This window comes from Oncorhynchus gorbuscha, unplaced genomic scaffold, assembly GCF_021184085.1.
Source record: "Oncorhynchus gorbuscha isolate QuinsamMale2020 ecotype Even-year unplaced genomic scaffold, OgorEven_v1.0 Un_scaffold_50:::fragment_4:::debris, whole genome shotgun sequence".
In the NCBI taxonomy this organism is placed as follows: domain Eukaryota; kingdom Metazoa; phylum Chordata; class Actinopteri; order Salmoniformes; family Salmonidae; genus Oncorhynchus; species Oncorhynchus gorbuscha.
The window spans coordinates 86,599-99,960 of NW_025745332.1; positions in this window are offsets into that span (position 1 = coordinate 86,599).

Here is a 13,362-nt window from a genome sequence, read left to right on the forward strand (position 1 = left end):
AGCAAGGCAACATGATGCAACATGATGTTCCATGTGCAGTTGCAAACCGTAGTCTGGCTTTTTTATGGCGGTTTTGGAGCAGTAGCTTCTTCCTTGCTGAGCGGCCTTTTAGGTTATGTCGATATAGGACTTATTCTACTGTGGATATTGATACTTTTATTCATATTTCCTCCAGCATCTTCACAAGGTCCTTTGCTGTTGTTCTGGGATTGATTTGCACTTGTCGCACCAAAGTACGTTCATCTCTAGGAGACAGAATGCGTCTCCTTCCTGAGAGGTATGACGGCTGTGTGGTCCCATGGTGTTTATACTTGCATACTATTGTTTGTACAGATGAACGTGGTACCTTCAGGCGTGTGGTAATTGCTCCCAAGGATGAACCAGACTTTTTTCTGAGGTCTTGGCTGATTTCTTTTGATTTTCCCATGATGTCAAACAAATAGGCACTGGGTTGGAAGGTAGGCCTTGAAGTACATTCACAGGTACACCTCCAATCGACTCAAATGATGTCAATTAGCCTATCAGAAGCTTCTAAAGCCATGACATAATTTTCGGGAATTTTCCAAGCTGTTTGAAGGCACAGTCCCCTTAGTGCATGTATACTTCTGACCCACTGGAAATGTGATACAGTGACTTATAAGTGAAATAAGCTGTCTGTAACCAATTGTTGGAAAAATTACTTGTGTCATGCACAAAGTAGATGTCCTAACCGAATTGCCAAAACTATAGTTTGTTAACAAGACATTTGTGGAGTGGTTGAATAATGAGTTTTAATGACTCCAACCTAAGTGTATGTAAACTTTCGACATCAACTGTAGATAGGTGCGTGCCTTCTCAAATCATGTCCAATCAATAGAATTTACCACAGGTGGACTCCAATCAAGTTCTAGAAACATCTCAAGGTTGATCAATGGAAACAGGAGGCACATGAGCTCAATTTCGGGTCTCTTAGCAAAGTGTCTGAATGCTGATGTAAATAAGGTTTTTCTGTTTTATTTCTAATATATTTGCAAACATTTCTAAAAACCTGTTTCTCATTGTCATTATGGGGTATTGTGTGTTGATTGATGAGGTAAATGTTTTATTGAATCTATTTTAGAATAAGGCTTTAACATAACATGTGGAAAAAGTGAAGGGGTCTGAAAACTTACCCAATGCACTGTATATAGTGTATAAAAGCAGACCTTCACAACTAGGATGTTGCTAGGCCCAGCACAGGCAGTGTGGTCCCCTGGTCTTCTGATCCCAGTGATGCTAGGCTTAGCAGCACAGACAAGTGCAGTGGAGGTAGGGAGAAAACAGAAAGACACACATGTACTACCAGTTGATTAATATTTTGGCTTTGTTATATTTTAAATGTACTAGTAATTAACACTTGGGGGTGGGTGGGGGGGCACATGTATGACAGCCAGGCACCTATATTTGCAATATTTGCATTAGCCAATGGTCATCTATTATGCATTAGCTTTCTTCTTTATCTAATACATGTGTTTATTCGTTCACAACTAGGCCGTGGCTGGGCCCAGCACAGGCAGTGTGGTCCCCTGGTCTTCTTGTACCAGTGCTGTGGGAAATTATGCTAGGCTTAGCAGAGACAGCTAAGATGTGAGTGCAGGTAGGAAGAAAACAGAGTGACACAGATGCCAGTTCCTTAATATTTTGTATCTTTATACTGAGTGTACAACACATTAAGAACACTAGCTCTTTACGTGACATAGGCTGACCAGGGGAATCCAGGTGAAAGCTATGATCCCTTATTGATGTCATTTGTTAAATCCACTTCAATCAATGTAGGTGAAGGGGAGGAGACAGGTTTAAGAATGATTTTTAAGCCTTGAGACAATTGACACATGGATTGTGTATGCCATTCAGAGGGTGAACGAGCAAGACAAAAGATTGAAGTGCCTTTGAAAGGGGTATGGTAGTAGGTGCCAGGCGCACCGGTTTGTGTCAAGAACTGCAACACTGCTGTCTTTTTCACGCTTAACAGTTTCCTGTGTGTATCGAGAATGGTCCACCACCCGAATGACATCCAGCTAACTTGACACAGGGGTTTGGGATGTGCATGTGATGTGGGCTGGTGTGCCTGAAATGCCAGGACTGAATCTTTGTCCCAGTCCACCCCTGGCCACAGCAGTCAAATAGCTAGCTAGGTCGCTGTTGAGCTTTCTAACACATTCACAATTTTTTTGTAAACAATTAACTTATTAACTCACATTGAATTTATTAATGAAGTTAGTGAGCTACTACATTCTTTTGTTAAGCTAGGAAGCAACAAGATATGCCAAATAACAGACTAAAAAACACAGTTGAGGGCAGACACAAGTCACATGGCAGGAATCAAATTTGTATCTTACTTCAATGAAATTTGGCTTGAAATATCCGGTTCCATATGCTTTTTGGCTGTGCAGACTGCAGGAAAAAGAACAGATTCGAATCGGATATGCGTTGAAATTGGATTTGAGTCACTTCAAACTGCCAATGTGAACAAGGCTTTATTCACATTGGCTGATCATGAAAATCCATTCAAATATGCAGTGTACAGGCTATTAATTTCTTAAAATCTAATCCACAGGCTTAGCAATTATGAGTTGCTGCAAACATTGTGGGAAACTGACATTAAGATAATTCTATATCACTGTGCAGGAAAGAAATCTGCTCAACCAAAGCATGTCCAAACAATCAACATGAGTAATTTCTCACAAGAGAGATTGAGATTCTTATGAATAAAAAAAACTGTCATTTTAATTGTCACAATATAGCATGTCAAGAAAAGGGAATGTATGCAAGCCTTTGGCTAAGTATGACCTTTTAGTGAATCCAAGGCAACTATTACTAATTAACTCCTGTTCATGAGCACAGAAATTATAATATCCACACACGACAACGCTGCCTTCTTCATTAAGAGAGAAAAGGAGATCAGACGATTCATTTAATATGCATAAATGCAAATGTCCTCCTTGAGCATCCTACAGAGTTGAAATGTGGGCTGAGGAGGACACATGATTTGAGTGCTGTAAACGACTTTTGTAATAGGCTATGAAATAGTATCGTTTACAATTATTATGTGGGAAAAAATGTATGGATTTATTATAATTGGACACAATTTAATAGGACAGAATTTCCGCATATCACTCTTCACGGCATTCCCTAAATATTTCCGTTGTTGCGTTGATTTTCTTCTTCTCAGAAATATAGACGTGGACTTGTGGCACTAATTAGTTTCAGACAAAGAACACTTGGTTTGAATTTGAACCGAGGACTTCATCATAAACCTCATTAAGTCGATGCTCATTCATAATGTTCTTTCTCGCTCAAGCAGTTGGATAGCAAAGCTGTGACAAGTCCGGGAAATAAGACTGTGCGTGAGAGACAGACATGAGTCTATGAAGACGCAACCGTGACATGCTTCAAATATTAGACAAACCAAATAAAACACCATATGGTTTCGCTTATTGCCCAAAATATTCTAATAACGCAGATATAACGAGGACATAATTTGTTATCAGCAACTGCGCAAAAAGCGTGACAAGGCTGAAGTAAAATCCAATATTCCTTTTTTTTATAGCATTAGACCTATTGGCTAATGGGAAATATTAGGCCTAATAGCCAGTTAATATTGTAATTTTGTATTGTTAATCGAATTACTTCGTGTGATGCTGATAACATGTCATACAACTTTTGAGGAGGAGAATAATCTAGAATGTATTATTGGTGCCATGTCATGTTATGTAAAAATCTCTAATGTGCCTGGCATTTTGGCTGCACTAAGGAAGCGATACATTAATTGTATTCAGTGAGTGGTGAAAATGTCACTGCCTGTATTAGGTCGGTTAGTTATTTTTAGAAACCACAACAGAAATGCTACGCAAATTGTGAAGTGAAAGGACATATGCTCGGCCTATTTGTTTAATGCCTCGCCAGACAAAAGTAAAATATTATTTTTCAGGGCTAACTCGACCTCATTTTGATCCATCATATCGAAGTTTCAGAAAGGGACAAAAATTAACGTGTATGTTAATTGACATTTCTTCATTATGCTATTTAAATATGATTATTCATTTTCATAAAATACCATGTTGCTGTACTTATACTTTAGCCTATTGGCAAACATAATGGTATGGAATGACATCCAGTATGACAATTGAGTGCCTTTTTAAGCATGATAAATTAATACTTTTAGAGCTAAAATCATAATAGAGGAAAAGTGTTTTTAAATGTAGGTTACCTTGTCAACCTTGTGTTAATGTCAACAGCTGCCAGATATAATGGCATTCACCTTTATAGCTTTAACTGTTGTTCTAGTGTATTGTTTATAGATACAGTAAAGCCTGTGTTTGATGTTCTGTTATGCTACTCCATAACCATTTACAGTTCCTGACTAATTGAGCTGCCATTGGTGAGGTGAGTAGAATAAGAGAGAGGGTGAAAATAGCACACCTGAATAGACATTTTAACCCACCAGAAGCTGTTTAACCGGTTAAAGGGCTTATAAAAAATGTCATTTGACTTCATAAAAAGAGCTTGAGTGGGAACCCATGTAGGCTACGCTATAGTCTCAGGGAGTGCCTAGTAGTGAGAGCCTCTATGAGGTCTCCCTAGATTGCTGTAGTGGGGCCATGCAGCCCACAGCCCCACATTTGACAAGTCCACCCCCCTTTTAAAAGGCATGTTAAATAAACACAGCTCTTTTGTACGAGCCCCCTACCCTTCCCTTTGAGGCCAGAACAGTGTTAAAAGGTGGAGCTGGGGGGCGCACAGGAGTGGGTGAGAGAGGAGTTCATTGCTAGCTAACACTATAGGCTTGGCCCTTGGTGAATACAGGACTGTAGGAAGTTTATATAGAGAGAGGCAGTTGAATGGGGCTGCTTGATCAGTGAATAGGGGGGGACGAAGGCTGCTCTCATTAGGCAGTGAGGCCCTTGGCCCACCTGGCTGGGGTATAAAAGGGCTCTTAAAGGAGGCTTGATGAGTATGTGATGCCCTGCTGAGGGCCCAGTGAGATGGAAATGCCGTAATTGCCATGATCTAATGACGGCTCCTCCCTGGCTGCTCCCAGACGGTGCCCACTGTGCTCACATCATCAGGAAGGGGACACAGGAGAGCCAGGGGGTTGGGTCAATCAAATAGAGCCCCCGGGTCCCGTTAGTCTCTCTAGAATAGGTGAAAAAGTGCCAGGGTTAAGTTCAACTCGGTTCTGCTGCGGAGAGTGTGAGGAAAAGGCGAATTTAAGGCTAATAGTGTAGGGTTGGTTTGTGCGCTTTCTAGGATTTTATTACAGAGGTTGTCACTTTTAGTGCAGTCTTGAAGGATGTAATAGTTTTGAATGAAATTAATTACAAAGGAGAGTGTGAGGAAAAGGCTAATTTAAGGCTAATAGTGTAGGGTTGGTTTGTGCGCTTTCTAGGATTTTATTACAGAGGTTGTCACTTTTAGTGCAGTCTTGAAGGATGTAATAGTTTTGAATGAAATTAATTACAAAAAGGTATTGCAATTATACAAAATAATAAAAAGTTGTTTTGCTTACTAATTGAGTGAAGTTACTAGATATTGTAAAATAAAATAATAGTCCAGATTTTGATATCAACATACTTCTAACATTTGTCATAAAAAAATTGAATTATTGAAATTAAAATGATTGAATAAAAGCACATTATAGTCTTGTGGCCTTTTATTTAAATGCAAATATTTTGATTGCATTCATTTCATCCCTAAATTTTCCCATCCCAGTCATGAAACACCATGCGGAAAGCGTGAACAAAACTACCCAATCCCAATGATTTCAACATGACAAAAACACACCATGACAACGTTCAAATGATGCCGATGCACTTACAGCAGTGTTAACACCAAATCCATTCCCTTAATTTGTCTGGTTCACAGAACCGATTGTACGGAGCCAGTAAGGCTATCACCGGTCACATACATGCATTTAGAACAACAAATTATGTAATTGATGAGCCACTATACACTATACACATGCCATTATTATGGAATAACTAAGGAGTGTGAACAACCTTTCTCCACCCGACGTAATCTTTGCGCTTCATGGTAAACAACACAGACATCCTGATGCTGAGTTGGTCTCCTCTCCTCGGGCAGATATGATTTACAAGCTGCATCAAGGGGACCTCAGGCTTTGTCTGCTGTGTCCCTGCCCAGAGAGCAGGCCTCTTGGACTATGCTAAACTTGGTTGGCAGCGGGCGTGTGTGGAGTGCCAGGCTTGAGGGAGGATGGGTGTGTTTGTGTGTGCTTGTCTGTGTATGTGTGTGTGTGAATGCACTTAGATGTGTGTGTGTGTGTGTGTGTGTGTGTGTGTGTCTCGATGCCTGGTGAGGACGAAGTGCATCGTACCACCCCGTTTGGCACTCATCAGTTCGTGACTTGTGAAAAGCGCCAAAGTGAGGATTGTAACGGAGCAGGACACTCGTCACTGGTCCGCCCATGAGACTCCCTGACACCTGTCACGGCTGGTTACAGTGAGGACCTGCAATTCGCCACCTCCAGCCTTGCCTCTTCGGCTCTCCTCTCTTCCACCAAGGATGAGGAGAAGGAGAGAGAGAGGGAAGAGGATGAAGTGAAGCTCTCGATCTCTGTGTTTCTCTGGACTCGTAGCAAAGTTAAAGGGCATGGGGAGTGGAGAGGAGCGGAGAGGATGGGGCTGGGAAAGTCTGCTTGGCCAGCGTACGTCCTTCAGATGAGCACACTTCTCTGTGGGCTCTGTGGCTACTGCCTGCTTGCCTGCCTGACTGTGTGTGTGTATTGAGGACAAAGTGTGACTGTGTGTAAGGATTAAAACATAGAACATTTCATCCAAATAGTGGTTCAACACTGATTCAGAGTTATAAACTGTCCACATTAAAAACAAAAAACGATGTTTTAAGTGAGAACCCATGTTGTTGCAAAGTTTTCCAGCACTTCAAACAATGTGTATGCAGGTTGCTAAAGATTCAAACCTAAAGATTCAAATCTTCTCAAACACCCTAATTCATACTCTTAGAGGAGGTACTCTCACAAATGTGATTTGCACCGTATACAAGTTAAAGTATTGGATTCTTCACACACCAAACTAATCCCATTCTACTACATTTTCAAGCTTTTTTTATTACATGAAAGCAAGCTTTTCTTTTATACTTACAAGGCCATCATGCTTGATTGAGTGTGGTGCCTGCCTGTATTTCATTAATCATGTATTTGAGCAATACATGTCATTGAGAAATAACTAAATGTCTAAAAACGTATTTCTGTGACCATTAGCTTACCTGTGTAATATTGACATAAGCTCAGAAAAACTTGTTTTGCAAAGGTGTCCTGGTTTGGCAATTGCTGTGCTGATCAATGGGCAGTTCATTACCTCTGTCAAATAAATATGTATCTATTTGTATTTATTTTTGCAACAGAGGTGTATATTCTGCATATTCACATGATTTTAAACGTTTCACATGTGAGTTCCAAATATCTCTATCGGTCGCCCCAGCATGTGTTTTTTTAATGCGTGTGATGTCAAAAAGCACTCACTAATCCAAAATGTGATTGTTACGCAACAGGACAGTTAGCCCATGATGCCCTCAAACTAAGGCATGCTGCCTGCTAATTATCTATAGTCTATGTTTCAACTTGTCAATTTCAAATCATTTTTGAACTAGTTTTATTATCTAACAACAGTTTGAATTGAGGCTTGTACGCCTCATCAATTACATAGTTCCATTTCACTGTTGAGGAAAATGTACGTTTGAGGCATTACTGAGCCGGACAAACTGTTCTTTTCGACCAGAGCCCAAGTACAAACTTATTCCTCCCTGGCACATTTTCTGGCTGGCGCCCCCATTGTCTTCACTTCAAATAATAACTTTGGACATGTGTGCCTTATTAGGTTATTAATTTACTGTTGTTGCTGCAGATACTCAACTAGTCTAAATAAGGCCCGTTTTATTGCTTCTTTAAATCAGCACAATGGTTTTCAGGTGTGCTAACATAATTGCAAAAGGGTTTTCAATTGATCAATTAGCCTTTTAAAATGATAAACTTGGATTAGCTAACACAACGTGCCATTGGAACACAGGAGTGATGGTTGCTGATAATGGGCCTCTCTATGCTTATGTAGATTTTCCATAAAAAAAATCTGCCGTTTCCAGCTACAATAGTCATTTACAACATTAACAATGCCTATTTAACAAAGCATAAACTGTATTTCTGATAAATTTTATGTTATTTTAAGGGACAAAAACAATTGCTTTTCTTTCACAAACAAGGACATTTCGAAGTGACCCCACATTTCTGTGGGTAATGTATTGACTGTTTTATTTACATTTTCAAGTATCATGCATTTGGATTCTTGCATAGATTGTAAAGGACACATATGGTAGTTCATTCATATTATGGTTTCTGTCAGCCGGTGAGTTATCTAAATATGACCGCTTCTGTTATGTCACTCTTTCCTCATTTTGCGCTGCGACCAATGTAGCCTACTCTTTCCAGTTTGGATGAGAAGTGTGTTATGCTGTTGCTACTTCTGTGAATGTCTGAACATTTCATTTAAAAAAAACTGCTTACATTGAGAACATAACATTGCAAAAACTGTGTTTGTGCAAAATGTTTCTATGAAAAAACAGTGTGGCCAGCTCAAACGCTGACTGTTGCGTCAATCGTAACGGGAAGTTCTAAACACGTGTTCTTATCACACCGGTTTGAGTTTATGCTGCAAGAATCACTCCAGAATGATCACACCTGAATGTCAAAGGGTTAATAGGAAGACACTATAAAGTGAATTATTCCTCGGAAGGGTATGGATTAGGCTGTTTGAGAAGGTTTGAATCCTAAGTAACCTGCATACACATTCTTCGAAGCACAATAGAGCAAAATAGCTACTGTAGTAGGTCAAAGCTGTGTGCTGGAAAACCTTACTAGAGTATGGGTGGATTAGGCATTGTGGTGCTCAGATCTATTTTTTTTAAACATTTCCATGGTTTTTACACTGGTGATCATACAAAATTAACATTTCCATATGCAAAAGGTATCTTCGAAATTGTAATTTGCGCTTCAAATTATATATATATATATATTTTTGTTTTGTTTCACATAATTTATTTTCCAGGGCCTGGTCTCCCAAAAGCATCCTAAAGCTAGGTTTATTGTTAGAACCTTCGTAGGCACATCTCAGAGATGTTTCCCAAAACCATCATTGATAAAGTTGCACTTGAAAACACTCGTTATTACCGACTGCCTCAGACGACTCGTAGAACAGCTTATTGGGTCGTTAGATGCCTTTTTGCCCTTCTGCGTCACTTTATATAGATTTTTTTGAGAAAATCTCCTCTAAACACAGATTCAAAATGTTTATCTGTCTCTCTGTGTCCGCAGATAACTTCAGAACAAAGTTGACTACAATATAAAGTTGCCAATGTCTTTGCAATTGTTATAAACAAGCAACGGGAAAAAGATGCTTCAAATTAAAATATATTTGAATCATATTGAAATCAATTTCATGTTCAATCAATTGAGTTCTATTTTTCTAATTGTAGGCTACGGTCTGTATTAGTTGCTTCAACCCTAGACCCACTCTAATTTGCATACCGCGGTGATGCAATCTCAAATCGCACTCCACACTGCCCTTTCCCACCTGGACAAAATGAACACCTATGTGAGAATGCTGTTCATTGACTACAGCCGTGGGTTCAAAATCACAGTGCCCACAAAGCTCATCACTAAAATAATGACCCTGGGATTAAACATCTCTCTCTGCAACTGGATCCTGGACTTCCTGGTGGGCCTGAAGGAAAACCCAGAGTTACCGCTGCTGCAGAGGATAAGTTCATTAGAGTTACCAGCCTCAGAAATCGGCATTAAGTGCTCCTTAGATTGCAGCCCAAATAAATGCTTCACAGAATTTAAATAACAGACACATTTCAAAACAACTGTTCAGAGGAGACTGTGTGAATCAGGCCTTCATTGTTGAATTGCTGCAACGAAACCACTACTTAAGGACACCAATAATAATATGAGACTTGCTTGGCAAAGAAACACAAGCAATGGATATTAGACCGGTAGAAATCTGTCCTTTGGTCTGTAGAGACCAATTTGAGATTTTTGGTTCCAACCGCCGTGTCTTTGTGAGACACAGAGTAAGTGAACGGATGATCTCTGCATGTGTAGTTCCCACCATGAAGCATGGAGGAGGTGTGATGTTGTGGGGATGCTTTGCTGGTGACATTGTTGGTGATTTATTTAGAATTCAAGGCACACTTACCAGCATGGCCACCACAGAATTCTGCAGCGATACGCCATCCCATCTGATTTGCGCTTAGTGGGACAATCATTTGTTTTTCAACAGGACAATGACCCAAAACACACCTCCAGGCGTTGTAAGGGCTATTTGACCAATGAGGAGAGTGATGGAGTGCTGCATCAGATGACCTGGCCTCCACAATCATCTGACCTCAACCCAATTGAGATGATTTTGGATGAGTGGGACCGCAGAGTGAAGGAAAAGCAGCCAACAAGTGCTCAGCATATGTGGGAACTCTTTCAAGACTGTTGGAAAAGCATTCCAGGTGACTACCTCATGGTTGAGAGAATACCAAGAGTGTGCAAATCTGTCATCAAGGCAAAGGGCGGCTACATTGAAGAATCTAAAATCAAAAACGTTTTTTGATTTGTTTAACATTTTTTGGTTACTACATTATTCCATCTTTCTTTCCATCCTTTCAGTATCGACACATGCTCTAACAACACACTTATTGAAAGTACTTCCTACGTGGTGTTTTAAGAAACGCATGTGAGTTCTTCAGCCGTTATAGAACATGCATAGCGAAAATACTTGTCACAATCGCCTAGAGGGGTGGGTGCAGAGTCAATTGCAGAGAGCAGAGGATACTGGGGAAAGCCGTCTTTATTGGGATTCCCAAACGAAAGGCCAAAACCATAGGCGATAAATAGACAGTAAAATAGTCCGACCCAACACAGGGCACAAACGGACAGGAACACAAACACGCACACCCCGACTAACAGAAAATAATCCCACACAAACATAGGAGGGCCAAACAGGCTTAAATAGACATAAATCAAGAAACAAAATCAGGGACAGGTGCAACCAATAAGACCAAACAAACAGAAAAGGAAAAAGGGATCGGTGGCGGCTAGTAGACCGGCGACGATGACCGCCGAGCGCCTCCAGAACAGGCAGGGGAGACACCTTCGGTGGGAGTCGTGACAATACTCATAAGCTTAAGTTCCATTGCTATCGGGAATCCGGGCTCTGGCTATTACTTCAGAGACATGGCAATTTGCATTTATGCAAAACATATGGATTCTCCTTTTAAAGAGGGTGTAACGACTAGTCAAGGTGGGTGGAATCAGGCAGAGAGCAAATAATGAATAAAGGTTTATTCTCCGGTGAACAACAATAAACACGGACAACCCAAAAATACAAACTGGGTGAAAATATCCAAAACAGGAATAAACAGACAACCGGAGAAATAAAACACAAAAAACACCGACAGCCGAAACGAAATGTCAAAAACAAACAATCCCGCACAAAACAAGGGCGGGACAACCTACATTATATACAGATACTAATTAACTAAACACACAGGTGAAAACAATCAGACAAAACCAACAGATAACCGAAAAGGGATCGGTAGTGGCTAATAGGACGGTGACGACGACCGCCGAGCACAGCCCGAACGGGCAGGAGAGCCAACCTCGGCGGAAGTCGTGACAGAGGGTTGTTTACATTAAGCACATACCTGTTCCTGTAAGTGACTCTCAAAGTACTGAATAAGTTGGCTGAGTGAGCATTTGGAAATAAATACAATAAAAAATCTGGGGGAGTCCTCCCAGATGCCCCTCCAGTTTTTTACTTGTTGATGGTTACTTCCGTGAGGGATGTGAGGGACTTACCACTACGTCGATGTCTTTTGGACTTGTTTTTTTGGTCCTGTCTGAACTGAGCATTAATCTTTTTCCTAACCTAATTATCCTAATCTGCTACGTTAATTCTCCTAACCTGTTGCTGTATTAAAGTGTCGTGTTTTTAGGGAATCTTGTTCATGGATGTTGACTTTTGGTCTGGTCTGGAGCAAATCTGAACCAATTAAAGGTGTCTATGTTTGGTTCAGATTTGGTCTGATCCGGACTGGCCTTGATTTCAATGTCCACGGACATGGTCCAGCCTATATCTGGTCAAAACATGGACGTCTATGATTGGTTCAGATTCAGTCCAGCCTGGACCAAATCTAAACCAATCATAGACATCTATGATTCACAAGTTTGGACAGCACAATACAGTACAGTAGAGTAGTGGTCCTCAAACCTCTTCGCTAGTTCAGAGCTACAGCAAAATTGTGAAATGTCTGGGGGTCCCTGAGTGGAAGTTTGAGAACCACTGCAGTAGAGCACAGCAGAGTGCAGTACATTACAGTACAGTAAAACAAGTAGAGAAAGTATTTTCAGCATTAATTCAGAATCAAAAATTTATCCTGATTTCAAACGTCCGTAAAATATGTATTTTCAACGCCGGAAAGTCATTTTGCTTACTGGGTTCAGATTTCTGGGAAGCCACTGAAAATTACTCAGCGTAATTTGGATTAAAATGGTGTGAAGAAAATGGCATTGACAGAGGATGGTGTACTGAATTAAAGCAAGATAAGCTAAGGGCTGGAATTTGTTCTGGATGCTCGAGCAGCAACGTGTCTGGCTCATGTGTTGGTCTAGCTAATTAGATAGCTCGCTAGCATGTGAACAGTCACTGCACAGCCAATGCCCTGCTTGCATGTGCATTGGCCAGGTTAAGATTCAACATAGTTAACTGTTTCTTAATAAGACGATTCCTTTTATCAGCTACAGTTTATGTTGTGAACGGCTGATCTTGGTTGAGGAAATGTAGGCTAGGTGAAATTGACATCTGGCTGCACACATAGCCATCTCGACAGGTGGACTGTATCATGCTGGAGTAGCTGGATGAGCAATGACCATTGCATGTATTAAAATAAGTTAATAAGTTAGCAGTATGTCAGTTTCCCCAGTTTGGTGTTAACTATACACTGTTCTTAGCTAACTAGCATTGCTTTATGGAAGAATGTAGCTAGCTAGCTAGGATATATTGTCAACATTACTACAGTCTCGTTTGCTTGTAACTACTAGATAGTTGGTTAGCTAACGGTTATAATAGCAGCCAAGGACGTTCGCTAGCTTATTTGTTTGTGCTCTGATTTAGTTTACACAGATCCAACATTTTTTTTGTCTCATTTTAATCCGACGTATAGAATTTGAATTAGGTAGGCACAGAAAATACTCTTAAAACTCAGTTGCTAACGAGCCTGTTAAAAAATCCGGTATGTGGTTCCCGGGAACGGTAAAATAAA